The sequence below is a fragment of the Mastomys coucha genome, chromosome X (assembly GCF_008632895.1).
Source record: "Mastomys coucha isolate ucsf_1 chromosome X, UCSF_Mcou_1, whole genome shotgun sequence".
Lineage (NCBI taxonomy): Eukaryota > Metazoa > Chordata > Mammalia > Rodentia > Muridae > Mastomys > Mastomys coucha.
Genome location: NC_045030.1, coordinates 157,288,545 through 157,297,266, shown reverse-complemented (window position 1 = coordinate 157,297,266; position 8,722 = coordinate 157,288,545). Strand labels below are relative to the sequence as shown.

The 8,722-nt window shown below is 44.5% G+C and overlaps 1 pseudogene; it reads right to left on the bottom strand.

The window, feature by feature from the left end:
* Positions 1-5,301: 5,301 nt before the first annotated feature.
* On the bottom strand, positions 5,302-6,793 carry LOC116090375 (annotated as a pseudogene).
* Between the last annotated feature and the right edge of the window lie 1,929 nt (positions 6,794-8,722).

Genomic DNA, 8,722 nt, shown 5'->3' with positions numbered 1-8,722 from the left:
AAGCCCAAAATAAGAACAATTTTTAGACATTGGAGTTCATTGTAATAAGGCTGTACTTCAGTGACTCTAACATCACCAAAGGATTTTACCTCCATCATAGCTAAGCTGAGAGATGATAGTTGTGCTGCTCCAAGGAATGGATTGTAGGCACAATTTTTGGATACAGATTTCCTGCTATGGTCAAAGCTATTTGACTTGAGTGATTGTCATCATTCTCAGCCCACAGAGGACAGGTTACATTCATTTAATAAATGGTGTGTATATTAAGATGGTCTATCCATAAAGCCATTCATCTACTGTTTCAATAAACAATGGTTCTGCTTGGAGGGTGGCACAGACATATAGGTGAGGGTAAGAATCTGGTTCATTGGCTGTGGTGAAGCATTCATCTCAGAAAAAGAGTAACTTATACAGTCCTCTTCTTCAAAATTGATACAATAGTTACAAACATCAAGCAAAGCATTCAGTGTCACTCTTTGCTGTTCTCTTACAAGCTACTTTCCAAGTAAACTGTCTACATTTCCTTTGGCTGTATAAACTTTTGAAATATGTAAAATGTTCTGAAAACCATAGTATAGTGTAAAAACATCAAATAAACAATCCAACTAATAGAGAAGCTGATAGGAGAAGCCTGATTTCAAGATCATTATGTGGAACCCAGCAAGACACTGTCATGTACAAACAAAGTTAATATGGATTGTACAATATTGGACCTATTTCTACAATTACCAAATTAAAGAGACCACTGGATGACAGACAACAAATTTCTAATTCCTCATATTTTTATATTTCAATCAATTAGGATATGTTGGTAATATTAATTTTCATATTAAGACATTAATAAAAAGGAATTGTTACTTTCTGTAAATTTTGTTGTTAGGGGTGGAATTAGGTTTGTGTGAGTTTGTTGAAACTCACTTTCTTGCTTTTTCTAGAGTGTAGTTTTGCTCCTTGTGTTGGAGTTTTCCATTTATTATCCTTTATAGGGCTGGATTTGTGGAAAGATATTGTGTAAATTTCATTTTGTCATGGAATATCTTGTTTTCTCCATCTATGGTAATTGAGAGTTTTGCTGGGTATAGTAGCCTGGGCTGGCATTTATGTTCTCATAAGATTTGTATGATGTCAGCCTAGGATCTTCTAGCGTTCAGAGTCTCTGGTGAGAAATCTGGTATGATTCTGATAGGCCTACCTTTATATGTTACTTGACCTTTTTCCCTTACTGCTTTTAAAAGTCTTTCTTTGTTTAATGCATTTGGTGTTTTGATCATTATGTGATGGGAGGAATTTTTTTTTCTGGTTCAGACTATTTCGAGTTCAGTAGGCTTCTTGAATGTTCATGAGCACCTCTTTCTTTAGGTTAGGGAAGTTTTCTTCTAAAATTTTTTTGAAGATATTTATTTCCCCTTTAAGTTGGAAGTCTTCATTCTCTTCTACACCTATTATCTTTTTCTTTTCAGTGTGTCCTGGATTTCCTGGATGTTTTTGATTAGGATGTTTTTGCCTTTTGCATTTTCTTTGACTGTTGTGTCAATGTTTTCTATGGTGTCTTCTGCCCCTGAGATTCTCTCTTCTATCTCTTGTATTTTGTTGGTGATGGTTGCATCTATGACTCCTGATCTCTTTCCTATGTTTTCTAACTCCAGGGTTGTCTCCCTTTGTGATTTCTTTATTGTTTCTATTTCTATTTATAGATCCTGGATGGTTTTGTTCAATTCCTTCACCTGTTTGATTGTGTTTTTCTGTAGTTCTTTAAAGGATTTTTGTGTTTCTTCTTTAAAGGCTTCTAGCTGTTTACCTGTGTTCTCCTGTACTTCTTAGTAGGAGTTATTTATGTCCTTCTTAAAGTCCTATATCACCATCATGAGAAGTGATTTTAGATCTGAATCTTGCTTTTCTGTTCTGATGGTATGTCCAGGAATAGCTATGGTGGGAGAATTGAGTTCTGATGATGCAAAGTAACCTGGGTTTCTGTTGCTTATTTTTTTATGCTTGCCCCCACCATCTGTTTATCTGTAGTGCTACTTGCCCTTGCTAAATCTGACTGGGGCCCGTCCTACCTGTAATACTGGTTGTGTTAGAACGCCTCAGAGTCAAGCTGTCTCTGTGATCCTGTGATTCTGGGATCCTGTGATCCTGGGCCCCTTAGAGTACCCAGGAGTTGAGCTTCCTTTGGGTGTTGTGGGAATGGCTGTAAAATTTGTGCCCAAGGTCTACTCAGAGCACCAGCCCAGACAGACAGGAAGGAACCAGTGCCACTGGGCTGGTGAAGTTCCTGTGTCCCCCTGGTCCCAGTTACTCCCAGTATTTGGACAGATGTTATATCCTCCTCACCTCTGATCCTGGGCTTGTTAGAATGCCTGGGCATGGAGATTCCTCTGGGTGTTGTGTGGAATTTGTGCCCAAGGTTGCTCAGAGAACCAGCCTAGACAGTCTGGAAGGAACCTTTGCCACTAGGCTGGTGGATTTCCTGCCTGCCTGAGTCCCTCTGGTCCCAGTTACTCCAGGTGTTAGTTACGACAGAGGTTGTGTCATCCTCACTTCTGATCCTCTGATCCTGGTCATGTTGGAGCCCCTGGGTGTGGAGCTTCCTCTAGGTGTTGTGGGACTAGCTGCAAAATTTGCATCCAAGGAGTGTTCAGAGTATCAGCCCAGACAGGCTGGAAAGAACCCTTGACACTGGGCAGGTGGAGTTCCTGCATGCCTGGGTCTCGCTGGTCCCCATTAATCCCAGTGTTTGGACAGATGTTATGTCCTCCTCACTTCTGCTCTTCTGATCCTGGGCTTGTTAGAGCACCTGGGAGTAGAACTTCCTTGGGGTGTTGTGTGGAATTTGTGCCCAAGGTCTGCTCAGAGCACCGGCCCAGACAGACTGAAAGGAACCTGTGCCACTGGGCTTTTGGAGTTCCTGCCTGCCTTGGTCCCACTGGTCCAGTTACTCCCAGAGTTGGGACAGAGGTTGTGTCCTTCTCACCCCTGATCCTCTGATCCTGGGAGTGTTGGAGCCCCTGGGTGTGGAGCTTCCTCTAGGTGTTGTGGGACTGGCTGAAAAATTTGGGCCTAAGGTCTGTTCAGAGCACCAGCTCAGACAGACTGGAAGGAACTAGTGCCACTGGACTGGTGAAGTTCCTGCATGCCTGCATACCACTGGTCAGAGTGGAGTGTTTGGAGACATGTTCTGTCCTCCTCCCCTCTGCTCCTCTGCTCCTGGGCTTGTTAGAAGGCCTGGGAGTGAAGCTTCCTCTGGGTGTTGTGTGGAATTTGTGCCCAAGGTCTTGCTCAGAGCACCAGACTAGACAGACTGGAAGGAACCCGTGCTACTAGGCTGGTGGAGTTCCTGCCTTCCTGGGTCCCTCATGTCCCTGTTAGTCCCGGTGTTGGGACAGACATTGTGTCTTCCTCACCTCTAATCCTCTAATCCTGGATGTGTTGGAGCCCCTGGCAGTGGAGCTTCCTCTAAGTGTTGTGGGACAGGCTGCAAAATTTGTGCCCAAGGTCTGCTCAGAGCACCAGCCCAGAGAGATTACAAGGAACCTGTGCCACTAGGCTGGCCAAGTTTCTGCTGGACTGGGTCCTGCTTGTTCCAATTATTCCCAGTGTTGGGACAGATGTTATGTCTTCTTCACCTCTGATTCTCTGATCCTGGGAGTGTTGGCGCCCCTGGATGTGGAGCTTCCTCTAGGTGTTGTGGGACTGGCTGAAAAATTTGGGCCCAAGATATACTCAGAGCACCAGCCCAGACAGACTGGAAGGAACTGATGTCACTGGGCAGGTGGAGTTCCTGCATGCCTGGGTCCTGCTTGTCCCAGTTAGTCCAGGTGTTGGGAAGGTGGTTGTGTCCTCCTCCCCTCTGCTCCTCTGCTCCTGGGCTTGTTAGAGCACCTGGGAGTGGAGTTTCCTCTGGGTGTTTTGTGGAATTTGTGCCCAAGGTCTGCTCAGAGCATGAGCCCAGACAGACTGGAAGAAACCAGTGCCACTGGGAAGGCGGAGTTCCTCCATGCCTGGGTCCCACTGGTCCCAGTTAGTCCCAGTGTTGAGACAGATGTTATGTCCTCCTCCCCTCTGCTCTTCTGATCCTGGGCTTGTTAGAGCACCTGGGAGTGGAGCTTCCTTCAGGTATTGTGTGGAATTTATGGCCAAGGTCTGCTCAGGGCACCAGCCCAGACAGACTGGAAGGAACCTGTGCCACTGGGCTGGCCTGCCTGGGTCTTGCTGGTACTAGTTATTGCTGTCATTGGGACAGACATTGTGTCCTCCTTACCTCTGATCCTCTCTTTAGTAGTCCTTTTAAATAATGCACTGGGCCAGGTGTAGTACCATGTACCTATTATTAACACTTGAGAGACTGACACAGGAGGAACACTGTGAGTCTGAGGCCAGCCTGGGATAGATTACAAGACTAAAAACAAAATTATTGATTAATTAACCAGTTTGTTAAAAAATTAAATTTTGTACTCTCTCAACCCTTTTCAACCCCAACTGTCAGACTTTTCTGTAGTAAGACTTTTTTTTCCAATCCTTTGGAAGGGAGTCTCCTGTAATTCTCACTAACTTCACCTTCATAGTCACTGGGATTGTCTCCAAACAAAAACCTTTACTCTAGCCCTAGGAAACACCTGTACTGCAGCTTGTGACCCACATTCTCATAACCACTCAGGAAACTGGAAAGGGATAGCACAAGGTTCTGGAGCAAATATGATGTGCCATGCAACTGTCCACTATGTATGCCAGCTGGCCTTCTTTGTCCCATGTCTTAACACAATACCTATGTAGAGTTTAATCACCTGCTGGTTGTAGAAGCTCATCCCTTATGACCCTACTGAAGACAATAAGGTGGGAAGGAAGATCTTAAGATCGAGGCTAGCCTATGATAAATATCTTTACTTTTTAGCCTTGCACCCATTGTTTGAGACCACAACCTAGGTTTCACACATGGTTGAGTTGTCACATGATGCCTGATCTGTAGAGATCTGCACTCTACTTGTATGGTTGCCACAGCCCCCAGTTCCTTCTGCTTGGAGGGCAGATGTAGCCCGCGCAGTTGTCTCGCCAGCAAGAAGACACGCGGTCACTAGGTTCCTTCTGCAGCAACGTTTATTGCCTCCTCCGTAGGGAAAAAAAGGGTCGAGCTAATAATCTGCACTGCTTATATACACCACAGTGTGGCATGTCTGCCCACAGCGCGGCGTGTCTGCCCATGATTGGCTGTTCGCTCATTACCCTACGCGACGCCCCAGAATGGGCCGTGACTCGGTGTCTTTTCACTCTACGCACACGCGCAAACAGTTCTCTACGCACATGCACAAACAGTTGTTTACTAGGAGTTGATAGCGGAAGTAGGCGCCATCTTGCCATGGCGAATGTCTCTCCAGCTCCAACGCTCCCCACAGGCAGAGCCTCTGTTTTCACTGTCAGCTTGACATCCCTCCAGCTGCCATACACTTTTTCTCCCAGTTCCCTGGACTGCTCACTTCATCCTACTGCAAGGAAACTTTCTAGGACAAATTGGCTAGCAAGGTAGAGTACCATTGACTAGAAGCAATACCACCTACTCAGTATTTGGAACTGTGTTGACTCATCTAGTCACTAAGATAATGCATAAAGCAGATATTGTACCCTGCTTTTGAGGAGGAGGCTGGGGCTCCCTAGGAGTGTTGCAGTTTTTGAGGGAAAGCAGAACACACTAAGTCTGATGATCTGCCTTTTCAATGAAGCAGAAAATGAGGGTGTCACTTGAGAGGGCAAAGGGGAAGCAAAGCAAAGCTCGAGTCCCAGCTGTAAGCCACTGGGGAGTGGGGATTTCACCAACATGAAAACTTGTTGGGTGGCCTCCTCCCTCCCCCCATGCTTCTCTGAACCAAACAGGATACTTTGGTCATGAAAGCATCTGTGTGGTTCCCAGTGCCCAAATGGCTTTGTACATGTGCTTGACCACCCAGGTCAACCTAGACCATTTGGGTCCTGCAGCCAGTTCCCTCAATTAAAACTGCCTTTCTGAAAGCCAGCCTTCCCAAGGCTAGACCTCAATCAAACCATTCACTGCCATAGGGCAGTCTAACCACACAGGACACCAGAGCCAGAAAGTTAGTCGAACACTGTTTGTTTCGAACTGATGTTGGTGCTGTTTAATTGGAAGCTCCTCTTCCTGCCACGGCATTTGTTGAGGTAGGCTTCTGCTCCTTGAAGTACTTTTCGCGCATAAGCGCAGCCTTCCCTTCGTAGGGTAGTTTGTCCACATCAGCAGTCTTGGACCACATCTTTCCGATAGCCTTGGCTATTTGCACCATAGTCCGGTTGGGGTTTTCTTGCTTAAGCGTGGTGTAGTGGTCCTGGGAGAAGAGAAGGAAGGAGGAAGGGGGCTTCCGAGGTGTGTCTGGGTCTCTCCTCCTTCTCTTTCTTTTCGGCCCCATATAATTCATCATCTCTTCCTGGTATCGGGCTTTGTCAAGCTTGGCTAAGGCTTCATACTTTGCCTTTTCGCACTTTGAGATGGATCTTCATTTTTCCGAACACTTTCTAGAGAATTCCTTATAGTCAAGGTTGGTGTGTGGGTGTTGCTTCTTGAATTTATTTCTGAAATTCATCATAAAGTGGATGTAAGGAGAGACGTTTACCTTGGGTCTTGGCTGGACTTCTTTCCCCATGTTTATATGATCATTAATTAGTTTGATAGAGCCTGCTGGATTGGGTAATTCTGTCTCCACACCCCAGGAGCAGTCTAGGAGGTGCTCTACTTATGGTGAAAGTTTCTCTGTGTGTGAGCCTCAGCCAGCGCCTGGCCTCTTCAGTACTGGTGAGCTTTGTTGGGGCAAAGGGAAATTGTGATGTCATCACCAAGCTGACCAATGCCAGCCAAGCTCAGTTATTGGCAGGTAGGCCCTCTTAGTGGTTGGTTTCTTCAGGGACTTTTTTCCTCCTCTAAGGAAAGATGAAGGTGTATGTGAACCTTATTACAGTTGCTACTCACCCTGGGAATCTTTATCTTTGGCTTCCTGAAGGCTGTGGGCTTTGCTCAGCCTCTGGGGTCATTATATCCATGTCTCTCAGTGGGTCATAACAAGGGCTGCCTTTCTCCATGTGATTGTCAGGATACTGCCTCCTCATCCTCCACACAGGCTACAGATAATGCAAGCCAGAAGGAGCGATGTTGGGAGCTGTCATGATAACATGTGAAAGCTGTCTGTTTGCCTTGAGCCATGGCGATGCCTGCTGCACAATGAGTTTAGTAGTAAGGGAAAATAATCAGCTATGACAACTGAGATTTGGTTCCTGTCAGGACAAAGTTGTTTAAAACCTAAGCACTCTGGCTCAGAGTCTGAACCCTTCTTGTCTCCCAGGTTAGGATGCAGTGTTCAGTTCACCTGCAACGAAGGCTATGAACTGCAAGGGTCCAAGCATATCACCTGAAGGTCCTAAGCAGAGCTCCCACCTTAGATGCCGTGATCTATTCTGGCAATCTTTGAGGCTTTTCCCTCCAGATCTTTTGTTTTTAACTAATTGGAATTTCTATAACAATTGTGATTTCTTTCTTTCTTCTCTTTCTTCCTTTCTTTCTTTCTTTCTTTCTTTCTTTCTTTCTTTCTCTCTTTCTCTTTCTTTCCCTTTTTTAAATGTTTTTGAATAGCTTAGGTGAATCTCACTGTTAAGACTATAGTCCAATTCCCAACAGGTGAAGAAGAAGAAGAAGAAGAAGAAGAAGAAGAAGAAGAAGAAGAAGAAGAAGAAGAAGAAGAAGAAGAAGAAGGAGAAGAAGAAGAAAGAGAGAGAGAGATCTTACTTTTTAAAAACTGTGTTGACATATTTTATAAATTTTAAAGAATATGATAGGGCTGGAGAGATGGCTCATCAGTTAAGAGCACTGACTGCTCTTCCTATGGTCATGAGTTCAAATCCCAGCAACCACATGGTGGCTCACAACCATCCATAATGAGATCTGATGCCCTCTTTTGGGATGTCTGAAGACAGCTACAGTGTACTTAAATATAATAAATAAATAGGGCTGGTGAGATGGCTCAGCCGGTAAGGACATCCACTGCTCTTCCAAAGGTCCTGAGTTCAAATCTCAGCAACCACCTGTAATGAGATCTGATTCCCTTTAGCTGGGTGGTGGTGGTGCATGCCTTCAATCCCAGCACTTGGGAGGCAGAGGCAGGCGGATTTCTGAGTAGAGGCCAGCCTGGTTTACAGAGTGAGTTCCAGGACAGCCAGGGCTATACCGAGAAACCCTGTCTCGAAAAACAAAAACAAAAATAAATAAATAAATAAATAAATCTTTAAAAAGTAAATAAAGAATATGATAAAAACCCTGAAAAATATGGCAGGTATTGAAGAGGGGGGTCTCTGGGAGGAGTTGGGGTACAAAAGGGAAAAAAGAATGTGATATAATTCTGTTTACTTAAATATGTTTTTAAATGTTAACAAATTCAGATAAATTGAAATTATGTATTTTTTCTCATCATAATGCAATAAAACTTAAAACAAATCAATAAAAAATAAAATAAAGCTAAAAAAAAAGCCGAGTGACACTTCCTTCAGACACATGGCCCATTCTACACATTCTGACACGTTTCCCCCATTATTCTCAAGAGTCCATTTCCTTTATCATGGAGAAAATTGGAGACTTACAAGATTAGCATGGAAATGGATGAATTTCTTCTCTATAGAAACCTGGTGATATGTTTCCCAAGGTATGAATAGAACAATGGGTGTTGACCAGGCTTTT